The sequence below is a fragment of the Dermacentor variabilis genome, chromosome 9 (assembly GCF_050947875.1).
Source record: "Dermacentor variabilis isolate Ectoservices chromosome 9, ASM5094787v1, whole genome shotgun sequence".
NCBI lineage: Eukaryota > Metazoa > Arthropoda > Arachnida > Ixodida > Ixodidae > Dermacentor > Dermacentor variabilis.
The window spans coordinates 68118312-68131252 of NC_134576.1; positions in this window are offsets into that span (position 1 = coordinate 68118312).

The following is a 12941-nucleotide window of genomic DNA, read 5'->3' on the forward strand; positions in this document are numbered from 1 at the left end:
TGGCGCACTCGATCGTTGAAGCATTGTCCCGTTTGTACAATATACACCCTGCCGGAGCTTAGGGTAATATTGTAAACCACATCACTAACATGCTGCACCGATTTTGTTAGTGATGCAGTTTACAATATTCCGATGCTGCAGCGGAGTGTATATTGGACAAATGGGACCATGCTTAAACGAACGAAAGAGCACCGGTTGGCGGTCAACACCAACACGGACGGGCACTTGGCAGACGACTACAAGCTAGGTGATTGTGCGCCATTCCTGTACCAAACAACCTTTCTGAGGAAAGCAAAAAACTGCACTGAAAGAGATAGTCGAGGCATTCTTAATAAAAAGAATTCAGGAGCTGCTAAATAACACGTTCAATGCCTTCTGCAACTGGAGCAAGACCTGGCAAATGGAAATCAACTTCGATAAGACAGTATCAATGACCTTTTCGAACAAAAAGGAACCCCTGAAGTTTGCCTACAGTAATGATGAGAAGACTTTGACTTCCGTCAGCGAGTTCAAATATCTTGGTGTAATTTTTTCTTCCAACTTAAAATGGCACAAACACGTCGACTTCATTTGTTCCAGCGCTCTAAAACGACTTGGATATTTAAAAAGAACACTAAAAGCAGCAACCAAGGAATGCAAACTAGCAGCTTACAGATCCCTCGTGAGGCCCACTCTAGAATATGCATCTGTTGTCTGGTCACCCCACTGCGCATATGATGTATCAAAGCTTGAGGCTGTGCAGAAGAAAGCTATCAGATTTATTTATAAACGATACGATCGCAATTTCTCCCCTTCTCTGTATGCTGTCCTGCTATCGCTGGAGCCGTTGGCACATAGGCGCACGTGTAAATTGTACATGCTTCAGTATTTGTCGACGTACCTGTGACATTTGCTGGCTCTTCGGCACGTGTAACGCGAAGAGCCACTCCCTTGAATATTGTTCCCTTTCGAGCTCACATAGATAGCTTCAAATTTTCTTTCTTACCATTAACCATTGAATTGTGGAACACGCTACATATTAATCTACGAGAATTGCCACTTGAGCGTTTTGTGGACGAAGTTCGTTTACATGTGACATGTTGATTGTATGTTATCTTGATGTACTCACCCACTCCTGCTATGTCTCAATTTTGAGACAGCAGTATTTGTAAATAAAAAAAATAAGTGTGCTATCACGCCGTCACGAGCATTAAGTGACAAAGAAATTTCATTTACAAAAGATAGCCTGTAATTACCTACAAGACACGTGTGCGGCTGCCCTATTTGGGCTGCTACTCCGCTTGCACCTGCAATGCATGTGTGTTTATGTGTACCTGCCGTGACATTTAAGTTCCATTCACTGGCTTATGAGCGCTGTTAGCTTCCACCACACTCGTTCATCATTGGTGTGATTACTTTTCACTCAGATTTCATGTATAAAATTGCACGCTTTTTGGTTAATAAACAGTAGGCGCCTGCATATGCCGTTTGTGTCTCTGTTCATCTTCGTTTGCTTAGCACCATAACTTTTGCCGTCAAGTCAGTTCTTTAGCCGACTGTTGACTGCATTATTTGTAATGTGTGTGTGAAATACTGAACATTGTTTTATTTTCCTATAGTGGTATGTGTTTCTGTGATAGAAAATTTGTTCTTCGTCTTACTGGCCTTTACAACAGAAAGCAGCCTTCTGGTTTCGAATTCTCTTCGTGGAAATAAAATATACTACCAGTGGCCAATGCAAATTGTCTTATCAGTGGTTAATAAACAGCTATTACCAATGGCTCCTCCAGATTCTCATAAAGCACGAAGTGTAATTAAAAATGCTCCCAACACACTACTCACGAATTCCGGCCAGGCGGAGTAAGAAAAACGAGAAAATATTCCCAATGTAACCCGCAAATATTCCGCCCAGCCGGAGTAAAAAAAAACGAGAACATACTCCGATTTTACCACGTAAGAACTCCGCTCAGCCGGAGTAAAAAAGTGATATGATACTCCCAATGCACCACGAAGAACTCCGCCCAGCCGGAGTAAAAAAAGGAGAACATACTCCGATTCGACCACGTAAGAACTCCGCCCAACCGGAGTAAAAAAAAAACTAGAACATACTCCGATTTTACCACGGAAGAACTCCGCCCAACCGGGGTAAAAAAACGGAAAAATACTCCCAATGCACCACGGAAGAACTCCGGCCAGCGGGAGTAAAAAAGCGAAAAAATACTCCCAGCGCGCCACGCAAGAACTCCGTCCAGTCGGAGTAAAAAACAGGAGCAAATACTCCGAATTCACCACGGAAAAACTCCGCCCGCTCGGGGTAAAAATTCTACTCCGATCACACGGAGTATAATAAACTCCCAACCGGAGGGTCGCTAGAGAACAAGCTGTTTACTCCTACCTGGGAGTTATTTTCGTTTACAGTGTACAGCCGACAGCAAATACCAGCGTCGCATTCGGGCTATAGTGCGCTGTCCCTATCTTGAAGTGCCGGACGACTACCCATTTACCACGGCGGAGATCGAGTGCGCCGTGCACAGTGTGAATCCGCCGTCGGCGCCAGCGTTGGCCAGGCTCACAGCCATGTTCGTGCGAAATTTATACCGCTTGCATCCTCATTTCTTTTTTGTCATGTTTAATGACGCCCTTAGGTTGGGCCAATTTTCTTCCGCCTGTAAGGTCGGTCGAATTACTTTTCTTCCTAAACCCGGCCGTCCTCCTCATTAACCTTCCGCCTACCGCCACATTGTCATGAATTCTCTTTTCGGAAAGATATTGTTACCCGAAGGACGAGTCAGTATACTGACTCGTCCTTCGCGTAACAATATCTTTCGCGCTCGGTAATTGAATTGAATAAGGCCATGAGGGTAACTGGTCAGCACGGTGAACAGGACTGTAACTGGGCGGCCAGCAATTCCTATGCGAGCAGTGCACATACCCCTGACGGAAACGGTGGTGCCATTGGCGACGCGTACGGCTGGAGTGATGGCAGGCGTAAGAACATTTTTGAGTCGACGACATAAGTTAGCGCTCATTGTGGACTCTTGGGCTCCAATACCAAATAATGCCGTCAACGGAATACCATGTACGTCTACATCAATTAGGGGCCGTATAACGTAAAACTATTCCAATATGTTTTTATTCCAATCTCCTGACGTCAAATTTGCGTAACCGCCGACGCAAGCATGGGGCGGTCACCCGCAGGGTTATCTGAACTAACCGATCAAATGCTCCCCTACTTTATACAAGGTCACTTTTGTTTGCTTCAAAAACGATTAACTTTGCGTGCACTGAGCGGCTTGTCTTCTCTAATTTGCTCACAAGAGGCGAGGAGAATGTTCAAGTGGAGAGGGATTACATGGGGCCGAGCAACTGCACTGAATATCGAGAACCGCATGAAAAGGGTAGTGCCGATGTCTGCGATTGGTCCGCTTTCTCTTACTTAGCTTGCGGTGGCTCGTCGACAAGCACGGAGGCATGCAACGGAAGCTTAAGAACGATGCTAAAACGGATCGTCAACAAAAAAAGAGTTGGTAGAACGAGGTCGTAAACGCGCCGAAAGTTCTCGAAAACGTTACACGGCCACGCAAGAAGTTTTATTACACGTAAATAAACCCATGCTCCCCGGCAGGGGCGAGTAGCCAGTACCGGAGCGATCGGCGGCAGCCGTCTCGTATTCCTTTCGGAATGGGGTAGCCTGCGGCTATTCAGAAGAAAATTCAGTTTTGTTCGGTATACAACTGCATCTTTCGCGCATACGCGTTTCTTTGACGCGGCAAGCTTTTGCGGTTTTGTGACGTCAGGTGAAAGGCAGGTGAAGTCGGTGCAGCCCGAAAGCTTTTGACCAATCCCTTACAAAAATCATTGCAGACTTGCTGCAGAAATTCTGCAGACCCCGAGTCACCCGGGATGCAGAATATCTGAACACAAGTGACAGACTTTCTGTCACCTCCTCTCACCTCCCAGCGCCCAATTGGTACGCCCTTTCTGCAGAAAGTCTGCTCAATCTCTGTAGCCGCAGGATACAGCATTTCTGCAGAAAGTCTGCTCAATCTGTGTAGCCGCAGGATACAATATTTCTGCAGAAAGTCTGCTCAATCTGTGTAGCCGCAGGATACAGCATTTCTGCAGAAAGTCTGCTCAATCTATGTAGCCGCAGGATACAGCATTTCTGCAGAAAGTCTGCTCAATCTGTGTAGCCGCAGGATACAATATTTCTGCAGAAAGTCTGCTCAATCTGTGTAGCCGCAGGATACAGCATTTCTGCAGAAAGTCTGCTCAATCTATGTAGCCGCAGGATACAGCATTTCTGCAGAAAGTCTGCTCAATCTGTGTAGCCGCAGGATACAGCATTTCTGCAGGGAGTCTGTCGACATTGTGGTCACAGGATGCAGCATATAAGCAGACATTTGACAGAATTTGTGCAGCTGACCGACCGGGAATTGGCATGCATGCATGCAATGAAATACCAGATGCAATATGATTTTTTTTATCTATTTGACTTTATTTGCCTGGTTTGCATATAGCTTCATTGTTTGTTGTGCTGTGACATGCACTAGCAGTTAGCAGAAACAAAACAAATTTTTTTACCCACTAACTTTATTTGCCAGTGTCTGTCACAGCACAATGAACAATGAAGTAGTAGGACCTCTTTCTCAGCACTTCATTCTTCGGAAGGGGTGCAGCTCTTCGCTCCCATTTTTTGGAGCATAGAGCCCAGGCTCCTCTTCAACTTCATATCTGAGCATTTGAATCTGCTGCACGTCTACTCTGTAAAAGAATGAAAATTAATGTTCAAGACATTATTTAGGGACATATCTTGAGAAGTACAACACTGAAATAATATGAGGAACAGCATGTCTTGCCATATATTGGCAAAACACAAGGGTCATACAGCTTGAACTATTTCCTGAATTTCGGTCAGCCAACCAAGATGACTTGGAATTGAGATGAACTGGAATCCAGCATGCCATATTGCAGTTAATATAATGCCAGTCAGTGCGGTAAGATTTGTTAGTGGTGCTGACATCAACACGGAGGCAACAACATGCTGGGATTCTGCACTAAGAATCACGGGTTCAGCTCCAGTCTGTGGCAGCAGCAATGCATGTGAAGGGGCAGCAAGGCATTGCAGCTGGCACTGCACACCGAAGATTTTCTGTGCATGCAAACATGACCTAGTTGGATCCAGCTAGGTTACTTTTAGTATCCTGCGGCAAGTGCAGTGTAATGTCCACCAGAAGCAGGCATGCAAAATATTTACAGCAGCAAAATTTTTTCCCAACTCGTTAGCACTTTGATTTGCAGCCATGAGCACATTCAACAGAAACATCCAACCACTTAGGAAAACACTGCATAGACCATAATAAGGCCTACCCACCTGTTTCAAGGTGAAACATTAGGTGAAGAATGCAGCACTGTATTGGCAACAATAAACCATGGAGAGCCAATAAGACACAGCAACATCCAGACATAAAAAAGAAATACTCTGTAGAAAGAGAGAAAGGGAGTGTTGGCCTAAAATGCACTATTCCAGTAGGTCAGAAGACATTTAAGGAGAGAAAGAGTTGTATGGAAACAGAACAAAAGCAACTAGCTAAACGATATTTCAGCAAAAAGTGGTACAGTTGAGCTGGGCATGTAATAGCTCTTAACAAGGTGTACATTGCAAGAAAAAAAATAGATATGGAAGGCTGCAAATAGGAAACCTGCAGACATAAATTGCACTTATACCAGGATCATTTTTTTTATTTTCAACAAAATTTCTAAAAATCTGCTGTTGCAGATATTAACATTTTGCCTGTGCAGTTGACTAAAAAAGCAACATTACATGTGTGACTAACCACAGCACAAAATTTGGCAGTTTACAAATGTATGATAATTGCTTTGAGTTGCCTTAAGGGCACATATTGCAACAGCACAATTATAGCCATTGATATCCAAGACATCTTTAGTTAGAGCTGATTCTCTATAACCAGCACTACATTCAGGGCGTAGGAAACTGAAAATGTGTGGTAGAAAGCATTGACGCATCAATCACTGTCCTGCTGCAAAAATTAGGGGTAACTGGGACACCAGTGCATATTGCAGCACACTTTAACAACACAACCTTAAAGTTTGTGCTTATTGAATTGCTAAAACTAAATACATTCAGATACTGATGAACTACGATTGCTTAAGTGAAACACATGCCACAAAATCAAATTACAAAGGATAAGTATCTCAACAACTTAGCCTTCAGCTATTATTTGTTGAGCATGTGATGCTTGCTATATAAGTGATACCAAGTGGGAGGTGCAATCATGGCATTTGCAATTCCTGAAAATTCTGTTCGGAGATAAAAAAATAAATGGTATAGCATGCAATAAGGTGTGTTGAAGAACAATAGGACAAATCAAAAAGCCTTGAGTCCTCTTGCAGCAAAAATGATTGAGGCTGACACAAATGACGGCCAGAGCGGGTTTACACGTACTTTCAAATTCAGAGTATCTTACGTATGTTGAACGCAGCAAATGAATGATAGATTACATGACACAGTGCTGTAATGTCATCAAGCTGAACAATGTGGTTTCTGCAACCACACATTCCTTCATAAGCATTTGTTATTTAGGGTATAGTGCAAACAAGTCAAGCAAGGTTACAAAAAGCAAAGGGCAAAGTGCTTTGTGAGAGATAGAACTTCAGAGCTTCACACAAAGGCAAACAATCAGCTTTCCACTACGACTCTAGCAGGTAAACTAAAAATGCTACTGCTTGTTTTTTAACCTGACTTATCATATGCTAGAAAGAATGCTCACATCTCATCAATGAACTCGCCTGTAACTACAGAGAATGTCATGAAATCTAAAGGATTGTCGAAAAAATTTTTTTAGCCTAAGTAACCTTGCTCATCCTTGCTTTATTGCCTATGCACAAATTTTCCTCCACTTGTTACGTCTTTTTACATGAGAATTGCTTATAATGGTTCCGTCATGTTAGCAAAAAAAGTGACATACCAAGGACTACAGAGACCCTCTTCTGGTCCAAGGCTTCTTTCACCTTGTTTTCTTTATGGCTGTTTGCCTGCCGGCCAAAAAGTGTCCTGTTGGCAAGCTCCTCATCAGTGAAAAGCACTCTAATCAGCGCCCTTGAGAACTTGCATGGAGCATCATGGTAGGTCTCTTCCAGCCTCGTCAGTGTGGCCTGAGACACCATGATGCCTCCACCAATATCTCGGAGCTGCAATAAGAAAGAACACAAGGCGTGAGTATGTTCACAAAATATAACTGTAGTTGAAGTACAGAACACCATAAAATCTAACAGCAAACTACCTTGATAAGACCCTGGAATGGCTTATTTCGGTGTCAGAACAGTGATGAGGCAGGGAGTATTGTGTTGAAGTGACCCTTTTGCAGTAAAATTTCTTAACACATTGACTATTAAGGCACGCCAGTAAACATTGCCCTCCTCCTCTGGCGTGTCAGGCTGTGTTATTCCTCCTCAACCTGTGTGTCTCACAGCTGGCGGCTCAGCCCCAGCTTCTGGAGGCATGCATCATCCTTAGAAAGACAAGAGCTGAGCTAGTTGGTAAAGATTCATTATGCAAAAAAGAGGTGAGGCGTGCAGACAGGACACAAGAGTAGAGAAGTGGCGTTCGTGTTGTCCACTTCTCTACTCTTGTGTTCTGTCTGCATGCCTCACCTCTTTTTTGCATAATGCATCATCCTGTGATATTATTCTCGTCTACTTCCGCTTGCGAGTTCGAGAAGAGCTTCAGTGGCGCGGTTGAGCTCTTCGAGCCATCAAGCATCTCAGTTTGTTTGGTTTCTCACCGAGCAGAAATGGACCCCAAACTGTTAGTGCCAATTCAGATTAAATGCAGAGATGGAATTTGGATCTCGCACCAACACGTTGCTGACAATGACAATGCCTGTGCAACACTGCCTAGCCCGCCAGATTCCTCTGATAACCATGCTACTGTGGTAGCTGACAGTCATTTGCCTTAGTATTTGTAGTGTTTTGCGGCTAAATAACATTTCACTATTAGTTGGAAGTTCAGAATTAAGTTGAAGCCTGCGTTGTCGTGCTGTCATGTTGAGTATGTCAAAGAAGCAGGGTTGGAAAAAATTAGCATGCTGCTGTGTCACATACAGATTGCTAGCAATCAGGCACATACCCAGGGCCCCCCCCCCCTTCCCCGCCCACGCCACCACTCCTCACACACATTTATAAAGCACCGCCTGATCAATGTTGAGACTTAACAGCTATTCGGCAGTCAACGTTTTGCTGCCTTTTTCACTCCTTTTGGATGGTGGTAGTTATCGGCATCTCCAGGGGTGTGAAGGTCAGTTTTCTCATCGATTCGGTGCCCGCGCTAATAACTCAAGATACGTTCAGTCACCATCTGTTCAACGGTCACGCGCATCGCTGTTGCTTTGTTAGTTCAACCTTCTTTGTTTAGATTAATCCAGGAACCAGGAAAGGGATTTCGTTCGTGGTCAGCTGGTCTGATTATATGTTCGAGGAACGAGCTGCGGCCAGAGAAAACACCATTTGCGTTTGTTTAACTTTTCCTTTTGCTTCATTATTTCCTCGAGTGACGGATCGCTGCGACGCTGGCAGATCCTTGGAATCATATATACCCGTGAAATGGATTAGATGAGGTGGAAAACAAGAACATACGAAACAGCGTCCATAACCAAACCCTGCAATAACCTTTAAACCCATAAGCAACATGACTGTCACCCGTTACACAGTCTGGTTTTTCCCTAATTGCACAGCACTATTCGTGCGAAATTGGCAACTGGAAACAAGAGTTGCAAGGAGTTGAGAAATTAAGCAATATACTAAGGAAGAGAGCCAAGGCAACCGCCAAACAAGACGGAAAAGCAAAAATTAACTAATTTAACTGTCGTTTGTGGAAATATTTATCGATCAACATCTTTTTATTTAAAGAAGGACGTAGAGAAAATGCCACCGAAGTGGACAATACTGTGTGTTTTGAATGATGCTTCTACAGTTATCAGTCGAGCCACCTGACGTAGCCACTTCTCAGCTGTGCGTTTATGCAGGTGTTTTTCTAACCTTGCGCGGTGGGCACAGTACGTCTAGGACTGCAGCGTCCTGCGCTCTACACGGTTGTATGGGACTGGCAGTCACGCATCGTTACGCAACTTCCCAAATAACAACACGAGTGGGTTTTGGCACTTAACGTGGTAGAGCAGTAAATGAGGGATTAAAAAAAACTGTGATTGTTCCGCAAATATATAATTCTCTATAATTCTTCCAGAGATAATTAAAAAAATGCTGCTATAGTCGGCTACAACTTAAGTCTGCAGTGAAGCCCTGCCCATGCCTTCATAACCGCCAGCCACTGCTCCTCCGTGAGGATGCAAATAATTCGTACTTCAAACTTTTCCTGTTACCCAAATCAGGCGATAACCACAAAAATAAAATTAGGAGTGCGTAATTTTATATGTTTTCCCTCACCTGCTATAGTGGAATGGCGACAGCCTAATTTTTTGTTGAACTGAAATAAAATGCTTGCTTCGATCCAACTATTTATCTTCAAGTTTCACTTCAGTTGGCAGTAAAGTTTCATGAGCAAAACCGGCTCAGAAGTGAAACTAACTGTACCGCAGACTTTTGAAGATTAATTAATTATGGAGTTTTACGTGCCAAATCCATAGCAGGTGACTCCGGAAATTTGGACCACCTGGGGTTCTCTAATGTGCACCTAAATCGAAGTACATGTGTGTTTTCGCATTTCGCCCCCATGGAAAATGCAGCCGTCGTGGCCGGGATTCGATCCCACGACCTTGCACTTAGCAGGCCAACACCATAGTCACTAAGCAACCACTGAAGGTAGACATTTGAAGAGAGAAATGCTCAGACTCCATACACTTTGTCCATGTCTGTTGTACACCTCACTGCTTCTTCCGATGAAAAGACTCCTCAAGAACAGCGGAGCTTCCGAGCTATCAAGTACGCCATTTTGAAAAAGCCGCATGATGATGATTTTGTTTGCTTCTGTGATTGGCTGGCAGAGTAACACAACCTCTTGCGGTCTGTGTGCCTTGGTTGCTAACTGCTGTTTTTTAAGTTGTATGCTACGATATAAATCTTTATTTTACACTTTCGCTTGTTTCCTTCTTCTTTGCAGTGTTCTTCCGGCGCTTCTTTACTGCGCGAGTACATTTGATGTGGTTCCTTGTTTGCCAAGTAAAGGAGAGGTGTATCTCACAGACCTACCTGTAAGATACACCTTATTTAATTTCTCTTTTGCGGGTTTACGTGTCTTTATGGCGAATGGTGGACATTATTTATACTAGTACTACTAAAGCTACTCCTTTCTTCATTTGCATAGAAAAGTTACTTTGGGTTGGGACCCCCCTGAAAAAAAATCCTGGGTACGTGCCTGCTAGCAATGGTTATTTTTGTGCGTGTGAATCTAATTAACACAGAGCATTTAAACTGTGTCTTCAATGTTAGTAAACGTCCCTTAACTATTTAGTGCATTTGTGAAAATAGTTTCGGGGTCTCTTTACATAGGCATTAGTTAAACCGGTGCCGAGATGTTGATAAACAAGTGCTGCGCACCACAGATCGAGCAAGTTATTGCAGTAAAACTCTTACCGTGTTCTCTTGAGGCTCGGCAAGCTTTGCCCCTTCAGAAGCTGATGCTAACTTGTCTACAGCCCGCTGCAGCTTTTTAAGCATTTTGGAAGTGTCTGGAAGAAGAAGGGTTAAGAAGTTTAAGAGTGAGCATTTCTACCATGGAGTAAGATGTACAGGAGCACTGACTGCTGATTAGAGAGCTTTTAGCGATGCCATGATGGGGAGCATTGAAACTTCTGTGCAGGTCATGACACCGCACGTTACTCCATGCCCTGTCTGTTGTCTGCTTAAGCGGCAGCTATGAAAGCTTGCACTTTATATTATTTGCCACTTATCAATCTGCGTTAATGTTGATTGTCTGGCTCAGCTTAGGCTGCAGACACTCGCATGTTGACGCTCACTTCATGCGAAGCAGGATTATCCTAAGAATTTCATTGTGAAACACTCCTATAGGCGAATGAGAATGTGCAATAGACAGCACAAGAAGGTATTTTGGCCACTGCATGGTGATGTGTATGAATAATCAAAAAGCACATACCGATTAAATCTTTTTGCTCTTGAAGCCGCTCTTTGAGGGCTACATTTTCCTCCATGAGGGCTTTGATTTGTGAAACGTGGTCACAGCACGGCGTTTTCTGCAAAAGAATTGCTGAACTGTATAAAGGCAACGTCAATTCTCCCTGCAGGTTTGAGAATGATACATGTGTATCCTGCAGAGGAGTCTGATTATTTAACCCACACCCACTGCTGCATCTGCACTGAATAACCTGTGGAGGCTGTAAGAATAAACAGTACGCAGCACAGCGGTTTTTCTTTCTTAACCCTTGGAGAGTAACCACATTTACAGTTACCAAGAGCGAAGCACCACAATGATGCATGGCAGCCTGTACTCCTGTAAAGGTCAGCTGACTGAACTGTTTGTGCTCGGCCATATTAAACATCCAGGAGACAGTGCATTGAAAGCATATTTAGCGGCAGCGAACAAGGACAGAAGCGAGACGACACCACAATGTGCTAACTTCAACAACTTTATTTTCAGGAAACAACCACCTATTTAACCCATGACTTGTTAGATAAGGAGATGGCTTTTTTGAATGGTTAAAAATTTGGATGATGTGGCGCCACTGTGCACGGGTTGAATAGGTGATTGTTTCCTGAAAATAAAGTTGAAGTTAGCGCATTGTGGTGTCATCTCCCTTCTGTCTTTGTTCGCAGGCGCTAAATATGCTTTCAATGTCAGTCTACAAACACGCCCAACAAATGGCAATGCTGAGACAGTGCATACCACACACTGGGTATGTTTAGACTTTCAAAATGAAAGTCAAAGAATGTAAGCCACATTATGCGCATTTGTGAAAGGCATTAAGGATAAAAGTACCAAATCAGTTCCAGAAGCTTTTTAGAGGGTGGCTTTCTGTGAGAATTTACTGCAGTGAGAATGAACAAGTTCTATTAGTGGCACTTAAGCTTATTAAACGGGTGAAAGGGATAAGCGCAGGAACCAGAGCGAGATGGTCCAAGAAAGGATGATCACAGAACTGCAGCATACCAACAAGACCATGAAAAACGAAATGTGGTACTAAACAGCACTTAAAGAATTACAACGTCCACAGGTTTTCCTGCTTCTAACATACCCAGTCTCAGGATACAGTGAAAGCCTGAGAGCTGCGGATGGAGGGCTAATAGGATCAGCCATATTCAAGGCCACGGTGATTCATTAATTGCTGTTTGAAGACAGTGTGCTTGACATTCGGTTTCAGCTTCACAAGCGAGGCAAAGCTAACATAGCTTTTTTTGTTTTTATGCTATATTTCGCGTAATTAGCACAGTTGTTCCATCCCTATTCTGTTAATGTACAAGCACTCACTTTCTTCATATCAATAACAACTTTGATGTAAAGAATCTCGCGAAATTCTTAACCGCAGAATTTTAAAGAAATTTATTTACAAGTGCCTTACAGGCCTTCGAGGAGGCACTGTGTAAGGGGAGAACCATATTCGTAAGGAATTAGGAAGCAAAGAAAAAGTATTACTAGAATGAAAGGAATATTCACGTGAAACAGTAGTATAGAACATTAATATGGCATCAGCAAAAACAATATGAAGCGTATAACATTACAAACAGCATACAGTAACATAAACGTTTTGCCTGCACACTGTAATCAATGCAGTAAAAAAATTAGGATCATTGCAATTCTGTTAGCTTGTAGAGAAATGCAGGAAGGAGAAGGCAAGACGTGTTAGACATTTGAAACGGCATATTGAGTGACTGATTGATGATGAACTGAATATTCTTATTATTGAGCATGAAAGCAGGTATGTCATTCACAAAGAGGGGTGGGTACCTCGGCACAGTTGCCATTGCCACTATGC